The sequence below is a fragment of the Apodemus sylvaticus genome, chromosome 1 (genome assembly GCF_947179515.1).
Source record: "Apodemus sylvaticus chromosome 1, mApoSyl1.1, whole genome shotgun sequence".
Lineage (NCBI taxonomy): Eukaryota > Metazoa > Chordata > Mammalia > Rodentia > Muridae > Apodemus > Apodemus sylvaticus.
Genome location: NC_067472.1, coordinates 190433794 through 190458119, shown reverse-complemented (window position 1 = coordinate 190458119; position 24326 = coordinate 190433794). Strand labels below are relative to the sequence as shown.

The following is a 24326-nucleotide window of genomic DNA, read 5'->3' as shown; positions in this document are numbered from 1 at the left end:
GTTTGTGGGCTGATATGTCCTAGCATGGAACCTAATACTAATGTTCTTCTTAATGAAAAGAGAATTAAAAACTCTCTTGATGACTTATTGCTACACTTGTAGATCAGTGCATCTGTCAGCTTTCATCAGAGAAGCTTCTTGGATGTTAATTAACACAGAAACTCTCAACTGGACATTGTGCAACGATATGAGTTTATGATGCTCTCAGACCTAGAATGGATATATCATAGCTCTCCCATCAAGCCTTAAGTGTCTTCATAGAATTTGATGAAGCGGAGGTGAGCAGAATTTTAGAAGCTGAGATAGTTGATAACATCAATGAAACAATGTTTTCTGGACACATCAGGGGAAGAACAGAAATATTGACCCACAAGGATTGCAGAAGAATTTACAAGACCTGTACAAGGTTAAGCTTATCCTTTATTGTTAGTTCTTTGTCAATAGGATAGAAGATAGAATTTTCTGTGAAGACTAACCTGCATGGGGAAAATATTTTCCTCAAGTACACTGCCTCATCTCATTTTCAACAGGATCTTTTTGTTGCACTGTGACAGTTTACTATATACACAACTCCCCAGACCCAGACATCTGATAGTTCCATATATTTAGAATGTGCATGTCCTTTTACAAATAGGATACCACACATCCTAGAACTTATTCTTGCCTATACTGTACTTGATCTTTAGATACTAGAAAGGAAAGAGTGGCTCAAAATGAATATTGCTGCATTGGAAATGCCGAGACAGGAATGAGGATTCTGCTCAAGGTCATTTTTTTGCTACAAGGTGACCTATTGGGACATAGGAGACCTGGAGTAAAACACAAATGCAAATGGCACTACAGTGCATCCAAGGAGGAACTGAGGCAGCAGGATTCACAGGAAGTAAAAGTCCTTATTGGAAATGCTCAAGTTCCATTCCATCTGCTTTATAAATGTCACAATGTGAACACTAAAATCGCTGTAGCAATACTATTACTACTAATCTATTCCAGTGCCTTGGTTTCTTCCTGAGGAAAGTTCCTTTCATCCATGAGGATCACTTTCTGCAAGGTGTCCCCAAAGGAGGGGCCCCTTCAGTGCCTGCAGAGATCCAGAGAGCTCCTGTGGGGACTGCAGGAGGACATATTCCTGCCAGGTTTATATGTGATGACTCTCATGGTCCTGACAATGCTGGGCCTCAGGGTGCCTTTGTTTAGATCTCTACCCCATTTTTAATAGGGTTATTTGGATTTCTGGGGTCTAACTTCTTGAGTTCTTTGTATATATTGGATATTAGCCCTCTTTCTGATGTAGGGTTGGTGAAGATCTTTTCCCAATTTGTTGGTTGCCAATTTGTACTTTTGATGGTGTCCTTTGCCTTACAGAAACTGTAATTTTATGAGGTCCCATTTATCAATTCTTGATTCTTAGAGCATAAGCTATTGGTGTTCTGCTCAGGAACTTTCCCCCTGTACCGATGTCCTCAAGGGCTTCCCCATTTTCTTTTCTATTAGCTTCAGAATGTGTGACTTTATGTGGAGGTCCTTGATCCATTTGGAGTTGAGCTTAGTACGAGGAGATAAGGATGGATCAATTCGTATTCTTCTGCATGGTGTCCTCCAGTTGAACCAGCACGATTTGTTGAAAAGTCTATCTATTTTCCATTGGATGTTTTCAGCTTCTTTGTCGAGGATCAAGTGGCCATAGGTGTGTGGGTTCATTTCTGGATCTTCAATCCTGTTCCATTGATCCTCCTGCCAGTCACTGTACCGATACCATGCAATTGTTAACACTATTACTCTGTAGTATTGCTTGAGGTCAGGGATACTGATTTCCCCAGAATTTCTTTTGCTGTTGAGAATAGCTTTAGATATCCTGGGTTTTTTGTTATTCCAGATGAATTTGATAATTGCTCTTTCTAACTCTGTGAAGAATTGAGTTGGGATTTTGATGGTTATTGCATTGAATCTGTATATTGCTTTTGGCAAAATAGCCATTTTAACTATATTGATTCTACCGATCCATGAGCATGGGAGGTTTTCCCATTTTTTGAGGTCTTCTTCCATTTCCTTCTTCAGAGTCTTGAACGCCCACATACACATGGAGGTTGAACAGTACTCTACTCAATGACACCTTGGCTAAAGAAGAAATAAAGAAAGAAATCAGAGACTTTTTAATGAAAATGAAGGCACAACATACCTAAATCTTTGGGACACAATGAAAGCAGTGATAAGAGGAAAACTAATAGCCCTGAATGCCTCCAAAAAGAAATGGGAGAGAGCATACACTAGCAGCTTAATGGCACACGTGAAAGCTCTGGAACAAAAAGAAGCTAATTCATCCAGGAGGAGATGAAGACAGGAAATCATCAAACTCAGGGCTGAAATCAATCAAGTGGAAACAAAGAGAACCACACAAAGAATCAACGGATCCAGGAGCTGGTTCTTTGAGAAAATCAACAAGAGAGATAAACCCTTAGCCAGACTAACCAAAGGACACAGAGAAAGTATCCATATTAACAAAATTAGAAATGAAAAGGGGGATATACCAACAGAAACAGAGGAAATTCAAAAAATCATCAGATCCTACTACAAAAGCCTGTACTCAACACAACTGGAGAATCTGGAGGAAGTGGACAATTTCCTAGACAGATACCAAATACTAAAATTAAATCAGGCCCAAATAGATCATCTAAACAGTCCGATAACCCCTAAAGAGATAGAAGGAGTCATGGAAAATCTTCCAACCAAAAAAAGCACAGGACCAGACTGTTTCAGTACAGAATTCTATCATACCTTCGAAAAAGACCTAACACCAATACTCTTCAAACTATTCCGCAAAATAGAAACAGAAGGAACACTACCCAAGTCCTTCTACGAAACTAAAATTATGCTGATACCAAAACCACTGAAAGATCCAACAAAGGGAACTTCAGACCAATTTCCCTTATGAATATCGATGCAAAAATACTTAATAAAATTCTTGCCAACCGAATCCAAGAACACATAAAAATGATCATCCACCATGATCAAGTAGACTTTATCCCAGGAATGCAGGGTTGGTTCAATATATGGAAATCCATCAATGCAATCCACTACATAAACAAACTCAAAGAAAAAAAACCACAGGGTCATTTCATTGGATGCTGAAAAAGCATTCGACAAAATTCAGCATTCTTTTATGCTTAAAGTCTTGGAAAGAATAGGAATTTCAAGGCCCATACCTAAGCATAGTAAAAGCAATATACAGCAAACTGGTAGCCAGCATCAAACTAAATGGAGAGAAACTTGAAGCAATCCCACTAAAATCAGGGACTAGAAGGACTGCCTCCTTTCTCTTTATCTTTTCAATATTGTACTTGAGGTACTAGCTCGGGCAATTTGACAACATAAAGAGGTCAAAGGGATGCAAATTGGAAAGGAAGAAGTCAAACTATCATTATTTGCAGATGATATGATAGTCTACCTAAGTGACGCTCCAAAAAAAAACTCCACTAGAGAACTCCTACAGCTGATAAATAGCTTCAGCAAAGTGGCAGGTTAAAAAATCAACTCAAGCAAATCAGTAGCTTTCCTATAATCAAAGGATAATCAGGCTGAGAAAGAAATTAGGGAAATGACACCCTTCACAATAGCCACAAACAGTATAAAGTACCTTGGGGTGACTCTTGCCAGACATATGAAAGATCTGCATGACAAGAACTTCAAGACTCTGAAGAAGGAAGTGGAAGAAGACCTCAAAAAATGGAAAAATCTCCCATGCTCATGGATTGGCAAGATTAAAATAGTTAAAATGGCCATTTTGCCAAAAGCAAAATACAGACTCAACGCAATATCCATCAAAATTCCAACTCAGTTGTCCCAACTTGTCTCCTTGTACTAAGCTCAAATCCAAATGGATCAAGGACCTCCACATAAAGCCAGACACTCTGAAGCTAATAGAAAAGAAACTGGGGAAGACCCTTGAGGACATCGGTACAGGGAGAAAGTTTCTGAACAGAACACCAATAGCGTATGCTCTAAGATCAAGAATTGACAAATGGGACCTCATAAAATTACAGTTTCTGTAAGGCAAAGGACACCATCAAAAGGACAAATCGGCAACCAACAAATTGGGAAAAGATCTTCACCAATCCTACATCAGATAGAGGGCTAATATCCAATATATATAAAGAACTCAAGAAGTTAGACTCCAGAAAACCAAACAGCCCTATTAAAAAATGGGGTACAGAGTTAAACAAAGAATTCTCACCTGAAGAACTTTGGATGGCGGAGAAGCATCTTAAAAAATGCTCAACTTCATTAGTCATTAGGGAAATGCAAATCAAAACAACCCTGAGATTTCACCTTACACCAGTCAGAATGGCCAAGATTAAAAATTCAGGAGACAGCAGGTGTTGGAGAGGGTGTGGAGAAAGAGGAACACTCCTCCACTGCTCGTGGGGTTGCAAATTGGTACAACCACTCTGGAAAGCAGTCTGGCGGTTCCTCCGAAAACTGGGCACCTCACTTCCAGAAGATCCTGCTATACCACTCCTAGGCATATACCCAGAGGATTCCCCACCATGTAATAAGGATACATGCTCTACTATGTTCATAACAGCCCTATTTATAATTACCAGATGCTGGAAAGAACCCAGGTATGCCTCAACAGAAGAGTGGATGCAAAAAATGTGGTATATCTACACAATGGAGTACTATTCAGCCATTAGAAATAATGAATTCATGAAATTCTTAGGCAAATGGATGGAGCTAGAGAACATCATTCTAAGTGAGGTAACCCAGACTCAAAAGGTGAATCATGGCATGCACTCACTAATAAGTGGATATTAACCTAGAAAACTGGAATACCCAAAACATAATCCACACATCAAATGAGGTACAAGAAGAAAGGAGGAGTGGCCCCTTGTTCTGGAAAGACTCAGTGAAGCAGTATTTGGCAAAACCAGAACGGGGAAGTGGGAAGAGGTGGGTGCGAGGACAGGGGGAGAGAAGGGGGCTTACGGGACTTTCAGGGAGTGGGGGGCTAGAAAAGGGGAAATCATTTGAAATGTAAATAAAAAATATATCGAATAAAAAAAAATAACATTTTCATGTACTCTACTGCTTCAATATATGTAAATACGAAACAGTTTACTTTCACAGAGTATGACTTCAGCAGAAGATAGTCAAGATATAAAAACAGAATCAAATACCAGTATAAGTCTGGATGGTGTGTTCCTGTATTTAGTGTGCTTTGTCTGCAAAGGTATAAAGTTTTGGAACTATAAATGGCAAATAAAAAAAGAGCAAGTATTCTGTGAAAAAAAAAGAATGAGAAAGGAGGAATGGAGAGATGACACAGTGATTAAGAGTACTGGCTATTCTTCCAGAGGTATTGAATTAAATTCCCAACAACCAAGTGGTAGGTTACAACCATCTGTAAATGGACCAAATGCCTTCTTGTGTGTAGAGACAGCTACAGTGTACTCTTATACACACAAAAGGAAGACATTACAAGTTTCACAGGCAAATGGATTGAACTCAGAACTATCATTCTGAGTGAGGTATCTCAGACCCAAAATGACAGCCACGGTATGCACTCACTAGTAAGTTGTAATTAGCCAAAAAATTAAAGAATAACAGGGACACAATCCACAGAACTCAAGAAGGTAAACAAGCTAAAAGGTGCAAGTGAGGATGCTTCAATCACACTTGGGAGGGAGGAGAAAGCAATTGCAGTGGGAAGAGGAAGGGGTGTACCAGGGTGGGAGAGGGGACTGGTAGGGGAAAGGGGAAGTAGGATCAGGTATTGGAGTGGGGCAAAAGCAATAGTGAAGCCCTGAGGACCAAGCAGAAAGAATGGTAACAGGTAACCTCAGGAGGTAGGAGGTAGGGGTAAACATCTAGAATGTACCAGAGACCTGGGAGGCAAGAGTTGCTCAGGACTCAAAGAAGGGACCTTAGATGAAATGCCCAACAGTGGAGAAAGTCCACCTCCAGTAGAAAAACAAGGCATCAATTGGAGGGATGCAGTTACCATCCCACAGTCAAAACCTCTGATGCAGAATTGTTCCTATCTAAAAGAACTGCAGCTAGAAAAATCGTCTGAGGGAAGGAGGTACAGTGTCTGGCCCAAACTGGCATCCAACTCAAGGAGAAGCTCCCTGGCCAGACATTATTACTGATGCTATGGTGTGCTTTCAGACAGGAGCCTAGCATGGCTGCCCTCTGAAAGGCCTGACAAATAGCTGAAAATGTCAGATGCAGATACTTACACCCAACCAATGGACAGAAGCCAGCAACCCCCAGTGTTTGAATTTAGGAAAACTGAGGAGGGCAACCCCATAGCAGTCTCAACTAGCCTGGCCCCCGGAGATCTCTCAGACACTGAGCCATCAACAAGGGAGCATTCACTGGCTGATATCAGGCCCTCAACACATGTACAAAGGACTGCCTGGCCTGGACTCAGTGAGAGAAAAAGCACCTAAACCCCAGAGAAATTTGAGGCCCCAGGGAGTAGGGAGGTCTGGAAGGGTGGAGTTGAGACATCCTCTTGGAGACAGGGGAGAAGAAATGAGATGAGAAACTGTTGGGTGGCAGACCAAAAAAGGGATAATGACTGGACTGTTAAAATGATTTAAAAAAATAATGAAAAATGGTACAGAGCTAAGCAGAGAATTCTCAACAGAGGAATTTTGAATAGCCAAGAAGTATTGAAAGAAAGGTTCAACATCCTTAGTCATCAGGGAAATAAAATTCCAACGTCTCTGAAATTCCACCTTACACCTGTTAAAATGGTTAAAATCAAAACTCAAAGGAGAGCATATGCTGGTGAGGTTGTGGAACAAGGGGAACATTACTCCATTGCTGGTGGGAGTGAAAACTTGTACGATTATTCTAGAAATCAATTTGGCAGTTTCTCAGAAGACTGGGAACAGATACCTCATGAAACAGCTATACAACTCCTGGGCATATACACAAAAGATGTTCCAGCATCCCACAAGGACACTTTGCTAAACTATGTTCTTAGAAGCTATATTCATAATAGCCAGAAACTGAATACAACTGAGAAATAGATTAAATAAATGTGGTATTTTGCCAGGCAGTGGTGGCACATGCCTGTAATCCCAGCACTGGGAGGGAGAGGCAGGCAGATTTCTGAGTTCAAGGCCAGCCCAGTCAACAGAGTGAGCTCCAGGACAGCCAGGTCTATACAGAGAAACCCTGTCACGGAAAAAAAAAACAAATCCAACAAAAAATGTGGTATTTCTATACAATGGAATATTACTCAGCCATGAAAAACAAGGACATTATGAATTTTGCAGACAAATGGATGGAACTAGAAAATATCCTGAGTGAGGTACCCAGACACAAAAGGATATCCATGTTATGTATTCATACGTAGATATTAGCATTAAAGTGCAGGATAATCATGCTATAATCAAGAGACCCAAAGAAGCCAAATAACAAGGATGCTCCAAGAGAGGATATCTGAATCTTTCTAAGAAAGGGAAAAACTCAACAACAGAGGTAGATGGAATGCAGGAACTGAATGGCAGAGGGTATGCAGAGGAGAGTATGACTGGAGGCAGGAAGATCATATGTAGGTTGAGCAGGGGAGAGAAATTGGAGATCAGAGGTTGGGAGTTGTGGTGGTCAATCTCTAGAATGTGTCAGAGACCTGGGATGAGGAAAGCCTTCAGAGCATCTATGGGGAAACTCTAGCTGAAATTCCAATGGGGAATGTGTGGAATGTGGGTCCTGAAATGCTCACTTCCTGTAGCCAAGCAGAGCTCCCAATGGTAGGATAAGGACAGCAACCTACTCAACAAACTTTGGACCCAAAATGTACTCAGACTACTCTATGTGCAGGGGCAAATAAAGAGCAGAGACTAAGGAAATGGCCAACCAATGACTGTCCAAAATTGGGACCCATCCCATGGGTAAGAACCAATCCCTAACAGTATAAATGCTTTGTTATGCTTGCAGACAGGAACTTAGCATAAGTGTCTTCTGAAAGGCTCCACCGAACAAAACATCTGAAACAGATGCAGACTCACACCCAAGCATTAGATGGAACTATCTAGCTCTCCAACTGTACTGAAATTCTGATGATAACTTCAAACTTCTTTGCTCTTTCTGAGGGTAAAAGGCTGCTGGCTTAGGTGGTTAACACCTGTAGCCTAAACAGCTGAGGATTAAGTAACATGGCCTTTGTTCTATCTCAGCAGGAACTGTGCGGCTCTAACTTTCAGTCTGCTAGTCAGAAGGTGTGGGAAGAATAACAGACACTTAGAAAATTCATTACAGCTTGGATGTACTTTTTGGTTGGTGGTTTAGTACCTGGGAGCTCTGGGGTTACCAGTTGGTTCATATTGTTGTTTCTTCTATGGGGCGGCAAGCACCTTCAGTTCATTGAGTCCTTTCTCTAGCTCCTCCATCGGGGATCATGTGCTCAGTCTAATAGTTGGCTGTGAGCATCCACCTCTGTATTTGTCAAGCACTGGAAGAGCCTCTCAGGAGACAGCAGTATCTGGCTCCTGCCAGCAAGCACTTGTTGGCATCCATCATAATGTCTGAGTTTGGTAGCTGTCTATGGGATGAATCCCAGGTGGGGCAGTTTCTGAATGGCCTTTCCTTCAGTTTCTGATCCACACTTTTTACCTGTATCTCCTCCCATAGGTATTTTATGCCCCCTTCTGAGAAGAACTGAAGTATCCACACCTTGGTCTTCCTTCTTCTTGGTCTTCATGTGATCTGGAATTGGGTATTTTGAGCTTCTAGGCTAATATCCGCTTATCAGTGAGTGCATATCATGTGTGTTCTTTTGTGACTGGGTGGCCTCACGCAGGATGACATTCTCCAGTTCTACCCACTTGCCTAAGAATTTCATGAATTTGTTGCTTTTTGTTTTGTTTTTTGTTTTTGTTTTTGAAGCACTGACAACATTTAATACAATGTTTCTAAGCAAGAGGGTAGAAGAATCAAAGAATTTCTTTTTCTTTTATTTTCTATATTCTATGTTTACATTCCAAATGATTTCCCTTTCCCACTTCCCCCCTCCCCATAAGTTCCCTAAGCTCTCTTCCTTCCACCCATTCTCCTATCAACCCCTTTCTACTTCTCTTTCCTGGTGCTCCCCTACAATGCTGGAACAGGCCTTTTCAGGATCCAGGACCTCTCCTTCCTTCTTCTTGGGAGCCATTTGATATGTGAATTGTGTCTTGAGTATTCAGAGTTTCTGAGTTAATATCCACTTATCAATGACTGTATTCCATGTGTGTTCTTTTTGTGACTGGGTTACCTCACTTAGGATGATATTTTCCAGATCAGTAGTATTCCATTGTGTAAATATACCACATTTTCTGTATCCATTCCTCCATTGAGAGATATCTGGGTTCTTTCCAGCTTCTGGCTATTATAAATAGGACTTCTATGAACATAGTGGAGCATGTTTCCTTATTACACGTTGGGGAATCCTCTGGGTGTATTCCCAGGAGTGGTAGAGTAGGGTCATCTGGTAGTATCATGTCTAGTTTTCTGAGGAACTGCCAGACAGATTTCCAGAGTGGTTGTACCAGCTTGCAACCCCACCAGCAACAGCAGTGGAGGAGTGTTCCTCTTTCTCCACATCCTTGCCAGCACCTGTTTTCTAGCCAGTTTTTGATCTTAGCCATTCTGACTGGTGTGAGGTGAAATCTCAGGGTTGTTTTGATTTGCATTTCCCTGATGACTAAAGATGTAGAACACTTCTTTAGGTGCTTTTCTGCCATTCATTATTCCTCACGTGAAAAATCTTTGTTCAGCTCTGTACCCCATTTTATAATAGTGCTATTTGGCTCTCTGGAGTCTACCTTCTTGAGTTCTTTGTATATCTTGGATATTAGCCCTCTGTCGGATGTAGGGTTGGTAAAGACCTTTTCCCAATTTGTTGGTTTCCATTTTGTCCTTTTGACAGTGTCATTTGTCTTACAGAAACTTTGTAATTTTATGAGGTCCCATTTGTCAATACTTAGTTTGTTCCATTATGGCTCCTGACATAATTTCTTGATTAAGGATGGGACTTTATGCTCACTTCTCTCCTACATTCTAGAAATTTTGTCTGATTTTAATGTGTGAAGGCCTTTTGTTTGTTGCCATTATCTTTGTGAGTTCATATGACAACTTAATTTACTTTTATTGGAAAATGTTGTTTGCTTGAAGTCATCAATTACCTTTACTTCTTACAATATATCTACCTTCCTTCTGCATACATATCTGAGCCTTCAGGGCAGAGGAGTAATGTAAATATTCCATTTAAGTTTGAGAATTTCAAAGCCTCTTATTTTATGCACATTGTCCAGTTATGGATCAATGTGTTAACTCCCATGTACTCTGAAGTGAAACTTCTTTGATGAAAGGTGAGTAATGCTCCAATCTATTGGTGTAGTATAGTAATGTGGCATTGTAATCCATTTTAGTGCTGTTATTTGTTTGTTTGCTTTTGGCAGAATAATACCAGGAGTTTCTCCTGTAGGGAAATCAGCTATTTAGCATCAGATTTTAGTCTCATTGGCCATGTTAGGTATGCACATACTATTTTGTGGAGAAGGGCTTAAATCTAACAGTAAAAGGTCCTTTGTTATTCCCATAATACCTGGGTCACTATTGCACTATTAGGTATATCTTGTTAGGTAGGTGATTATTATAACTCACAAGGTTTGTATCTGGGTAATACTGGTGGTTACTGTTATCCTCTGCTAGTATGTATATGACATTCCATTACTAAGAATGCCAGCCAGCAATGTGAAGCTTCTGATGTAGTACCAACTATATGTCTACATGTTCTATGATATAATTATGTGGTATTGCCTTGGTCACGGTTCTATTGTGATGAAGGCACACATGACCAAGGCAACTCCTCTAAAAGAAAACATCAAATTGGAGGTTGATTGCAGTTTCAGTAGTTAGTCCGTTGTCATCGTGGCGTGGATCATGGCAGAATACAGGCAGACACGGTGCTAGAGGAGTAGATGACAGTTCTACATGTGGACACAGAGAGCAGGAAGTGAGAAACCGTGGTCCTGAGATGGGCTTTGGAAATCTCAAGGCCCACTCTAAGCTACAAATTACCTCCAAAATTCCACATCTACACCAACCATGTCATAGTTCCTAATTCTTGCAAGTAATGCCACTCCTTAAGCATAAAGTTTCAAAGCATACAGGGGTCATTCTCATTCAAACCACCACAAATATCTTTAGAAATAGGATTTTGCTATCAAGTTGTATAGGATAACCAATAGCATTGGCTGTAGTATTTGGGTGTGTGTTTCTGAGACCCTATTGGCAAACAACTCAAAAGATATAAGACATTTTTGGTGCTGACATTTTATGTGGTAGCCTATGATTGGGGCTTTGCAACTCCCTTATACAGCAATTTTACTTAAATTACTTTTGTAAATGTATATATTGTAGGAAGCTTCTAGAGTAATTGGTTTCCACATAATTTTACAGAAAGGCTTTAGTCTTACTCTTTGTTCCACATATTCCCTCATATATCCTGTCTTTTCTTCACTCTTCTGATTTCATCCTCCTATTCTATTTTATCCTTTTACTAAATGATTTTAATGTTTCCTTTCTCAAATAATTATCCTCTTCCCATTGTCCTCTACCTATTATGTTTCAGCATTCTAAATGAAACACACAGATATAAAGCACAAAATCATTCATATTAAAAGAAAACATGCAATATTAGTCTTCCTGGCTCTGAGTTGCCAAACTCTGGATAAATTTTTCTAGACCTATTCATTTGCCTCTACATTTCATTTTTCTCAGCAGTTGAATAACAATCTAGTATGTATATGTATCACATTTTCATTGTTTACTCATTAATAAACATAAATCTAGGCTACAATAGCAATTTCTAGCTATTGTAGATTTACAATGTATAGCCAGTGTCTCTGTAGTCTGAAGTAGTTTTTTAGGTAAGTGTCCATAGATTATGGTAAATCTATATTCAGGTTTTTGAGAGAAATCTTCACACTGATGTTCATAGTGACAGTAACAGTTTGCATTGGTATTTGATGTCATTTGTTTTAATAGTCTTCAGAATTCTGACCTTGGGAAAATGCATGCTTAAATTTACTTTTTCTTGTATTTTTATGATAAGGAAGAGTTTTGAATAATTAAAAAGATTCATATTTTATCTTTTGATATCAGGACTGTGTGGGTGCTTTGCATCCCTCTGAAACAGAAAGCATGTGCCTCATTTATTAGAAACAAGACTGTGATCAGAGGAGTGGGTGTTCTATAGCTTTGGGCACTTGAAGGCCTACTTATTTCAAAGAGTTGCTAACCTTTTACCTCAACTGTATGTAGATACTTGTCATGGATCAACTGTTTGGCAATTGGGTTCTAAGGTTGACAGGATTATTGCTTCTGGCCTTAGGGAATAGAAATATTATTTGTGGTTTGTACTGTGTTGGTAGATACTGGGATCATCATAGGTGCTAGTTCCTGGCCTGATTCATGTTTGAGTTATCCATGTGGTTCGGCAGAGGCCAGGGATTGGTGTCAGAGTCAGCAACATTATGAATTTCCTACGTTGGTTGTGGGTAGGCTTCTTGAAATTCTGTACCTATCAGAGTTTGGGGTACAGTGATAGCAGGGCTTTGGCATATTTAGTAGTGTTAAGGTGTAGTGGACATGTAGTAGGCATGTGTTTCTGTCTCCATTAATGGATGTGCACTCAGTGTGGCTTTTTGACTTTATGGTAATGGATAGTGTGTCAATAGGTACATTGTGTCAATTAGAGTACTGACCTTTACATTCTGAGTGCACAGGTGCCCTGTGTGGTTCTCTCTATGCTTCTATGGCTGCTGGTTCGTCATTTGTACAATTTAGACTTTGCAGTAAGGTATTAGTTCTGTTTTGAATTGATTTTTGGATTGAATCAAAAATGAGGATCTAGTTTCATTTTTCTATGTATTGATTTCCAGTTTCCTAGTAATTTTGTCAAAGGGTCTACCTTTCTCATAACAAATGGTTTTCGGAATGATTGTCCAAATGCAGACAGTGAAGAGTTTAGAGAGATGGCACCATGGTTAAGAATACTTAGTGTTCTTGTAGAGGTCCCAGGTCACCAACTACCTACATAGTGGTCCACAAGCATGTGTAACTCCCATTCTAGTGCATCAGATAACTTCTTCTGACCTTTGTAGGCACCATGAGTTTATCTGGTACATATATACACCTATAGGAAAATACTTACATATATAAAAATAAATAAGTAAATACACTTATGAAAAAGGCAAATGGTTATAGCTTGGTATATTTCCAGGTCCTGTGTTCTCCTCCATCCACCTCTATGCCTGCATTTTAGGGAGAGTATCATGCATTAGTGTAGTTTTGAATGAAGCATTGCTTAATTTCTAATGCAGTTTCTTCGTCTCCTGTCTTGAGTTAATTTGGACATGTTTTATACTGCTGGCTTGGAGGCAGATGAAAGTTTACAATTTTTTATGTGAAGAAATTCATTGGAGTTTGAGGGAGACTACTTTGAAATTATAGTGACTTTTATAACATTAATTCTGCCCATACAATACCATAGATCACCTCTTCATATTCTAGGGATTTTTTCAGCTTAGTTTACCAATGTTTTTAAAGTATTTATTGTAGAATTATTTAATCTTCTTTATTGTGTATTTATGGGCATTGAAAAAGATTTCTTTTATTTATGTGGTTAGTCATGGGAATGTCTGTACCCATATGTATGTGGAAGCTCATGTTGACAGAAGGAATCATTGGATCTTTTAAAGCTGAAGTAACAAGTGTTTGTAACCTGCCTGATGTGGGTGCTTGGATCTGAATATAAGTCCTCTGATAGAGCCATAAGCAATCTTAACTATCAAACCATCTTTTTAGTTCCTCTGTGCATTTTGGAAGATATTTTGAAAGGGATATTTGTCTTGACTTCTTCCTCAACACAGTTAATGCAGGTATGTAGATATATCTGCATTTTCCCCAATTTTTAAAAGGAAGATTTATTTAACAAGTTTCACTTAGTATAATGCATCTAAATGGAATTTACAATACAAGGTAAATTTTAAGCCCCATAATTTCATACAAAAACATGAAAAAAATCTTAATGTATTTGTATCACATCTTAAAATTGTCCCAGATATTTAAAAAGAAAAAGTAAAAGTATACACTCATGTGTCTTACAGGATATTAAACCAAAAACCTAGAATTAACAAACAAACATGTCAAATATTGTTACTTTGAATCACAGAAAAAACTCCTACTATTTTTTTTACAGAAAAGCATGTTTCTCAATATGCATCTCAAGCTTTTGATGTGTTGTGGTATGAGAGCAACATTTAACTTAAGTGAAACTGCTTTAAACCTAAATATACTTACTGCGTGTAATGCGAAACTGTTAAACTTAAGTTTTGTTCCCTTAAAAAAAAAGGAGAAAGACGCTGACCAATAATGACCAGAAGCAATTGTATTTCCCATTTACTAATCATACTGGATATGCCAGACATCCTCCCTACGCTATCTAGTTCCTATAAATGTAGCTTTTGTTCCTATAGATGCTATTTGATGCTCCCTCTCTTCCTAAGCAAGGTTTGACGCATAGTCACTTAAGTTTTTTTCTGAAGAACTTGGTCATATCTGTTCATGCTTCTCTGACACCATGACTGCTTCCAGAGCCACCACTCAGCTGCTGGCTGGCGGTACCTCCATAACCAGACTGGTTGGATAAATTCATCCCTCCTACCGTCTGCTTACTGTAAGTACCACCACTTGCCCCTGCTGTGGATTCAAAAAGAGCTCTACACAGTTATGATCCTAAGTTCCTCCACCTGTCCCTGCAGTAGAATTCAAGAAGGGCTCCACATATCTGTGCTGCATGTTTGCTTCATCTTTTTTTCCATAGCTGCCACAGAGTCTTCATGAGTAGCAGGCTCAAAACCTGTCTCACCTGTAACTCTGCAATCACGTCCTATTTCAATGTGTACTCTCATGGAATCAAGAGCTGAGAAAAATTATAAGTATCATTCTCAGTGGCTTTGCATGATAACACCCTCATGTATACACAGTGCCTTGTGGTGCTCTGGAAACTGGACCCACTCTCTCAAAATATGTATGGTCTTACATACATACATACATACATACATACATACATACATACATACACACACACATACATACACACACACATACATACACACATATACATACATACATACATATACATACATACATACATACATACATACATACATCTCAGATACTGCTGAGAAACAGTAGTCTAGGTCTCTTGCCAAATCTGTCAGACCCCAAATCATTACTTGTCATTATAACCTCCCTAGTCATCATAGTCATCGTACCCTCCATCATAGGCACCCTGCCTCATTCTTTCAAACCCAGCTCCTCTGCCAATGCTATTATACCCTCTTCAAGTCCATGGCCTGCCATATGGACCTGGGCACTGCATAGTCATGAGTTTTTGTGGTGGATCATAGTGGGTTTGGACTTCAGCTCAGCTACTCTTGAAGATTTTGATGTACCTAGGCCCTATTCTTTCCTTGTATTTCTTTAAGGCCTTTTCAGTTATCTTCTGTGAAGCAACCTGTACAAAAGCTTCCTCGGTGCTCTGCCTCTGAAAGTCCACAGGCAGTGTCATTCCATTTGGGACAATTTCCAACCTGAAAAGAACTGAATTATTTCTTCCTTGCTACAGCCAAACATGAGACCTTGAGCCATTCAAAACCATCATTGGTAGTATAAAAGCTATTTGTATCTGCATGCTTTAACACACAATCCAGTTCAACACTGCTGGATTTGAATACTTCAACATATCTGTGGCCGATGGTTTTTCTGTCTTTCTTCAAAGCCAATTTTACTTCAGATTCAAACTCAAGTTTGACAAATGCCTCAGTCTGCTTTCTCTGGGGTAGGTGAAAATCTAGGTAATCAAGCCCATTGATGTCAGTTAAGGCCATGCTCTGATACATATTAGTCTGGAGGCCTGACACCCTCCATATATACTCTTTGATTGTGGTTTAATCCAGTGTGGAAGCTCAACTAGTTGATATTGTTCTCTATTGGGGGGGTTGCAATCCCCTTTAGCTCCTTCCATCTTTCCCCTACCTCTTCTATTGGGGGTCCCCAGGCTCAGTCCAATGGTTGGCTGTGAATATCTGCATTTGGATTGGTCAGGTGCTGGTAGCACCTCTCAGGGAACAGCGATATCGGACTCCTGTCAGCAAGCACTACTTGGCACTAGCAATAGTGTCTGCAAATGGGATGGATCCCTAGGTAGGGCAGTTTCTGGGTGACCTCTCCTTCAGTCTCTGTTCCATTGTTGTCCCTGTCTTTTCTTTGGACAGGAACATTTCTGGGTTAAAAATTTTGAGATAGGAATGTGGCCCCATCCCTTAACTGTGTGCTGTTTCTATATATTGGATGTGGTCTTTACAGGTTGTATCTCTCCTTTGTTGGGTATTTCAGCTAAAGTCATAGCTGTTGGTTCCTGGCCTTGGAGTCTGAGACTTTCTAGTGGCTACCACCAGTTTACCATCTCCCACTGCTACACATTTCTATTCAATTTCCCAACCCTCTGTATTCTCACCTGTCCCTTCCAGTCCCTGTCCCTGCCCTGTTTTTCCCTTGCTGCTCCTCTCAACCTCCCGTGTCCCTCTAATTCTGTGATCATTTTTGTTTCCTGTTCTTTGTAGGACTGAAACATCTACACTTTGGTCTTCCTTCTTCTTAAGGTGAATGTACTTTGTGGGTTGTATCATGGGTATTCTGAGCTTTTGGACTAATATCCACATATCAGTAAGTACATACCATGAGTATTCTTTTGTGTCTATCTTTTCTAGTTCTATCCATTAGTCTGCAAATTTAATGAAGTCATTGTTTTTAATAGCTGAGTATTATACCATTGTGGAAAGGTACCACATTTTCTGTATCCATTCCTCTACTGAGGGACATCTAGATTGTTTTCAGATTCTGGCTATTATAAATAATTCAGCTATGAACATAGTGGAACATGTGTCTTTGTTATATGTTGGAGCATCTTTTGGTTATGTGCCCAGGAGTGCTATAGCTGGGTCCTCATATAAAGATGTTTCTAATTTTCTGAGGAACAATCAGACTCTTTTCCAGAGTATAGGCCCTGAGACTTGAACTCAAATAATCAATTCTAAGTGGTGAGTGTTTTACCTGTCCAGCTGTCTTGCTGCCTCTTATTATGGGCAGTATTTTGATCAAGCCATGGTGCTATAGGTTTGTCAGTTTTAAAGTTGGTGCAAGTCTGTGAAAATGTATATGAAGCCTACGTATTAATTTTGTACACTCTGAATCTATTCCTCATTATAGAAATGTACAAACTACAGTTTTCTATCCAATTATTTCATGTTCTTTCACTATAGCTGTCGATAGTGATTTTTCCCCAGAATTGGAAATGAAGTGTCAAATGGTTCATGTAAATTTCTGTTTGGGGCTGGAGATGGCTCAGCAGGTAAGAGCCTTAGGTGCATTTGCAGAAGATCAGAACTATACTCATAGGAACTGTATATGTAGGCTTGTGCATTTAACTCCAGCTCTAGGGGTATAACATCTATATTTTATTATTATTATTATTATTATTATTATTATTATTACTATATTTACATTCTATCCATTACCCCACTTCCAAATGCCCTCTCCCTTTCTTCCCCCTCGACTCCTAGAGTGTCCCCCAACACACCTCTCCCTTTCCTGGGGTCTCAAGTCTTTTGAAGATAAGGGACATGTCCCACTGAGACCAGACCAAGAAGACCTCTGCTATGTATGTGCTGGGGGAGGGGATAACCAGCCTGTGTATGCTGCCTGATTAGTGGGAAGTCTCAGGGAACTCCCTGGAGTACAGGTTATTAGATACTGCTTTTTTTCCTATGCGGAAATGCCATCCCCTTCATCTTCTTCAATCCTTCCCCTAACTCAACCATAGGGGTCAATGACTTCAGTCCAGTGGTTAGGTGTAAGTATCTGTGTATGTTTCAGTCAGCTGCTCGTAAAGCCTCTCAGGGGACAGCCATGAAAGTCTCCTGTCTTTGGTCTCTTCCCATATTTGTCTGTGTAGTTATTTTAAACAGTAACAGTTCAGCTGGTATATATTGCTTGTTTGGTGACTCAATGTCTGAGAGATCTCAGTGGTCTGTGTTAGGTGAGACTACTTGTCTTCCTATGGGATGGCCCTCCTCCTCAGCTTCTTCCAGCCTTTCTCTAACTCAACCACAGGGGTCCTTGACTTCAGTCCATTGGTTAGGTATAATTATCTGCAGCAGTCTCAGTTAGCTGCTTGTTGAGCGTCTCAGAGGACAGCCATGCTATGCTCCTGTCTCTAAGTGCACCATAGCATCAGTAATAGTGTCAGGCCTAAGAGATAGATCCCAAATGGGGCCAGTCACTGGACCTCCATTCCCTCAGGCTCTTCTCCATTTTTTTGTCCCTGCAGATCTTTTAGACAGGAGCAATTCTAGGTCAGAGTTGTTTTCTTTTTGTTTCTTTTCTGCAATTTAGCATCCCCATCCCTCCACCTGATGCCTTTTTTTACTGGAGGTAGACTATACAAGCTCCCTCTTCCCACTGTTGAGCATTACATCTATGGTCCCTTCCTTTGAGTCCAGATTCCTCCCAGATCTCTGGTACCTTCTAGAGGGTTCAGCCACCTCTCATTCACTGAAGTTTCACATTTCTATTCACTTTTCTGTCCTCAGTGCTTCTCACCTGTTCTCCCACCCCTGAATAACTGATCATGTTCTCCTTTTCCCTCCAAAACCTCCCACTGATGTCCCTCACTCATTCTGCCTCCAGTGATTTCTTTCTTCTCCCTCCCAAGTGGGATTGAAGCATCCTTACATATGCCCTTTGTCTTGTTAAATTTCTTGAGTTCTGTAGATTGTATCCTGGGTATTCTTTATATTTGGCTAATATCCACTTACTAATGAGTATACACCATGCATGTCATTCTGGGTCTGAGTGACCTCACTCAGTATATATTTTAGCTCCATACATTTGCCTGTGAAACTCATGATTTCCTCATTCTAAATAGATGAATAGTATTCCATTCTGTAAATGACCCACATTTCCTGTATCCAGTCTTTTGTTGTGGCATATCTGGGTTGTTTCCAGATTCTGGATATCACATATAAGGCTGCTATGATCATATGGGAGCACATGTTCCTATGGCATGGGAGTGTCTATGGGTATATACCCAAGAGTGGTATACATGGGTCTTCAGGTACATGTATTTTGATTTTTCTGAGGCATCTCCAGATTGATTTCCAGAGTAGTTGTACCAATTTGCAATCCCACTAGCAAGAGATGAGTGTTTCTCTTTCTTCACATCCTTGCCAATATGCGTTGTCAGCACAGTTTTTAATCATAGTCACTCTGATTGGTATAAGGTGGAATCCGAGGGTCTTTTGATATGCATTTCACTGATCAATAATTATTTTGAGCATTTCTTTAAGTGCTTCTTAGACATTCTAGATTCCTCTATTGAGAATTCTGTTTAGTTCTATATCATGTTTTTTATTGTGTTGTTTGTTTGTTTGTTTGTTTGTTTGGGGGGGTTAGCTTCTAGAATTCTTAATATATTTTGCATATTAGCCCTCTATCAGAGGTCAGGTTAGTGAAGAATTTTTCCCCAGTATGTGACACCTATTCTAATTAAAGGGAGGGAATCTCCACAAATACATACACAGCCAATACACATAAAAACGCTAAATATTTCTTTGTTCACAGATGTAATTAGCAAAATTCACTCAAGATACTAATCTTGTGATCTCTGCTGCCTTTGGACATTCTCTGGCAGCAAAAAAGTTCAAATATTTTACTATGATCTACTAAGTAAATAATTGTGTGATTGAGAAAGCCACTGACAGAGTCTCCTCTCTGATTGGCAGTTGATTCTGATGACTGGAAACACAATTTCACCATGGCCCAGAGTAAAGACTTTGCCAAGACCCTTTAGGAAAAAATGTCCAGATTGGATCCTGGTATCCTCTGTGGTCCTGAGAAAGAGCTGCCTTTCCCTGTTTTTCTCTTTACTCTTGATGTTTTGAGCGGCTTGCAGTGCTCGAGAGAGCACAAATGACCTGGTTCAATGATTGACTATCACCTGAGTGGAGTCCAAGATAGCAAAGCATATTTCTCCTAACTAAAATGGAATGACAGGTGATATATGAAAAATTGACAAGCATTTCATCTTTTTATTTTTTGGATTTGTTTTTTTTTTTCGAGACAAGGTTTCTCTGTGTAGCCCTGGCTGTCCTGGAACTCACTCTGTAGACCAGGCTGGCCTCGAACTCAGAAATCCACCTGCCTCTGCCTCTCAGAGTGCTGGGATTACAGGTGTGCACCACCACCGCCCGGCTACATTTCATCTTCAAAAACATTTAGTCATAAGAATATATTCTTATTTTTTCAGATGGAGAAATTTAGAAAGAGATTCTGTTCTTAGCTGAGGTTTAAAGTGTTAAGTTAGAAGGAACAGAGATTAACACTTTGATTAGGACCTTATAACATATTGAACTCATTAGGGAAAATGGGTTTTATCTATTTTAGACCATACTACAGCAGAGTGCAGTTATATACAAGAGGACAGAGCATGGTGAATAACTTACTTACTGTGTCAGTCAGATTCCAACCAGAAATCTTTTCACATCAACAAAAGATTAATAACTTACTCTTTTAAAATCACAGCAGTGAGAATCAAGTCTTGTTTATAAATGATGTTGAAAAATATTTATGAACTAAAGTATACAATGGCATTAGTAAAGATGTCTTCTGTGTTTGGCAATTTTAGCAACTCAAGCTTTCAACAGTTGAAGAGCACAGAACAAGGATTCTTAGGGTCTCTGAAGATCAACAGTAAGGGAGAAATTGTGGGGAAGCCTGCAACAAAAATTTCACTGCAATGCCTCACGAATTTTGTAGATGGGAATCTACAAAAACGGTGTGAAAAATGATACAAATAAAATTTAGAAGATGAAAGCTAACAAATGTGACTACCAGCATCAGAATAGTATGGGTTGCTCTGGTCTCAGCTTGGCCTCTGGGGTTCTGATTGGAAGTGAGGATGTGCTGCATCCGCTGGTGATGTCTGTGGAGGAGAAGCACCAAGGAGACACTGGTCCAGACCATGATGCTCATGAATGTGGGCATCATGAGCAAACCGCAAGAAGAGAATCCCTAAACTGAATCCAGAAGTGGAACAGAACAACTTGCTTTTAGAGGAAGTGTTATTCTCTGTTATTTGTGGACCAGTGATTTTCATTGGAATGTAGATGTTATTTATGACACTAAAGAACCAACAGCTGTAACAAGAATAACTCGCCAAGTCTGGGATGCTTGCTCTCAGTATAAATTTATCTCTATTAACAGGAACAAGAGTGACAAACTGATGGATACTCAGGACACAGGTGGAGCACAAGTTTGTGCTTCTTGCCACTAGGCGACTGAAGAATTCTAATTTACATATGAAGTCAGTTGGAGGATTTCTTGGAGTAAACGCCATTATGTTGTTTGGAAATATAGTGATGAATAGAACCAAGGTGTTGGCCACAGCAATGTGGCTTAAAATTACCTGTCTGGGCCTCTGTTGAGAACCAGTTAAGATTGGAGAAAAATTATGGACAAACAGGAAGACATTGGCCACAGTCCCAAACACAAACTGGCAAAGCAAGAGGATCTGAAAAAGCACATCCTCAATGGTTTTCAGGGATATATCATGAGCAGACATGAAGAGGGTTTTCCTTGATGCTGGAGTGATTATAATACGGGGACATCTGTCCCCAGGACTCTGATATTGTCCACTCTTACCAATTGATTTTGGACAATTTCTTCCCTTGATAAGTGAGACACTATTCTATCACACTACAGGAACTTTGCCTGGAGAACAATGCATGGACAGTAACTCAGAATAAAATTTTATACTTTTTGAATTACCTGCCTCAAGATTAGTTTGTATTGCAACTACATCTTTGTGCTCACATTAGTCAATAACCTACACAATAACACACATTTTAACACACCATGGGCTTTGCATATGAATAAAGACAGGAAAGAGAATAGTATGAGTATGTGATTCCATCATCATAATTCAGTATAATTAGGAGGGAGGGGGCTGTAAATGGGATGTAAATTAATCAGTAAAATAACAATGAAAAAGAAAAGAAAATACAAATGCAGCATAAAAGAATAAAATTTCCTTGTTATAACATGTTAAAAACAATGTGTATATTAATAACATGTAGGATTATATATAATAATCAATAAAGGTTTGTAACTGAATTCAGTTATAGAAAATTAACTTGTTAGCTTTGAAATTTTTTACATTATTTATCCACACATCAAAAAACTCAAATATTTCTCTTAAAACCACCTGTGTTCTAATCACACAAATGAACATAGGTTAACATATGTATCCTCCATTTGAACAAAAACCACTTGCTAACAAGTTTTATTGATTCATAGTTTTCCTGATCTTAATTTTTGTTGTAAAAAAAATCAGGTACCACAGTCTTACCTGCATCATTTCCAGCTTCCCTCCAAAATTATTAATACAATCACTATTACACCCTTTGCAAGCTGCTGCTTGGCCTGAATTTTACTTGTTTATATGTTTTAAAAGGGACATGGCCTCCATCCACTAGATAAAATTTAAATGTCACATACAGATTTTACCTTGAAAGATATTTTCTGCTGAGTGCTAATCCATGAAACAGACATTCCATTGAGATGAAAGCAAAAATATTAACTTATTTGATTTATACTGCAGTCTCCAGAAAGAAATAATGGTTCATGTTGACATCAGAAGACAATTTACACTGAAGAGGGCAGAAGAGAATTTTAAGCAGAAGCCCATGGTTCCAAGAATCCCACCTTCTGAGTCACAGTCAGGATGAGTATGCTCAGAGGCAGAAGGCCAGTTCCAGAGCTCAGCTTCTATTGAAGTGTATATCATATTCCTCTTCCAGTGAGGAACCTATATGCATCACACTTTGCCTGAGAAAATGCAAGGAAACTCTGAATGTTTTTTTACTCTTTATGTAATGCTGTGAAGGTAAACCAGTAGAGTCCAGATTTCCAGTCTCTTAAAATAATAGGGTACGTAAATATGACATGCTTCAGAGAGTTTATTATTGTATCATCTGGGGTATCAGTGTATTTCTCTGCATGGTGTCTTTGGGATACCTCTGATGAAGTAAAATCAATTATCCCCAGAGCAAATATCCACTTTTACTTTCTGATGCTTAATGATGATGTTTAGGAGTTCGTTAGATATCAATGAGTACTTGAGCAAAATTTAGAAAAGAGTTTTCATGTTTCCTTGGGGGAAATCTAAGTTCTGATTTGATCTTGTAGTCAGATGTAAATTGGGGCATTCAAGGGTAGAACAAGGGATTCATTATGTGCATTTCTATGTAATACTTTCTCCTTCTATTTCACCTTTACAAAATTATGATGACACCAAATCCCTCAAGAAAACCCATGACAAGACCTTGAGATTCTTTAATTGTCCAGAAAGTTGCTTCATTCCAACTTTTCCCATGTTTGTCCCATGACACATACTTATGACAAATTTGTTGACTGCTAGAAGCTGGTCTTTCCCATTTGAATCCCTCAGGTTATTGCCATATCCACTTGTTTTCAGGTAGATTGTTACTTGGTTTCTCATATACTCATAAATCTTTATCAGAAGCCTAATATACTTTGTTAGTATCAAGAGAATCTGTTTTGTAAAGAAGGAATCCTGGACATGCAAATATATGTATTGAGCAATCATTAAGAAATAAATAGATCCAACCACATTTATTGATACTCTAGGTATAATAGAAAACTAGGATTTCTATCCTAGTTTGGATTATGAATGATGAAAAGTTAAAAACTCAGGTTGTAAATGTAAGAATTGTGGGTTCTAAACCTTTATTGATATTCACAACTGCAGCAAGATTGTCTTAGGCACAGTTAATGTACATGAATTAAGATGTATGAGACCAAGATATCATTGTGCCACAGTTTTACTAATGAAACTAACAGAATTGAGAAGGGATGTATGTGGAAATAACTTGTCATTTATTGCTCAGATACCATATGTTTTTCTGGAACAATCATACATCCATGATTTCAACTGTGAAATTTAAGTTGGCCAAGTGACATATAGGTTAATACCTTGGAATTCACAGGGGAATAACCTTAAAAGTAATGAGATTGTAAGAGTCATGGCAAAAAATAGGAGATAAAATACAGCATTATAAAGGATTAAATGGTGATAATGGAAAATGAAGAGTTAAATTTGTGTGTATGTAGAACAGAAAGAAGAC

At 39.1% G+C, this 24326-nt stretch overlaps 2 pseudogenes; both read right to left on the bottom strand.

Annotated features, from left to right (window-relative positions):
• Positions 1 to 14559: 14559 nt before the first annotated feature.
• Positions 14560 to 15950, bottom strand: LOC127665543 (heterogeneous nuclear ribonucleoprotein H2-like; annotated as a pseudogene).
• A 4868-nt stretch (positions 15951 to 20818) lies between these two features.
• On the bottom strand, positions 20819 to 21772 carry LOC127683174 (vomeronasal type-1 receptor 4-like; annotated as a pseudogene).
• Positions 21773 to 24326: the final 2554 nt, after the last annotated feature.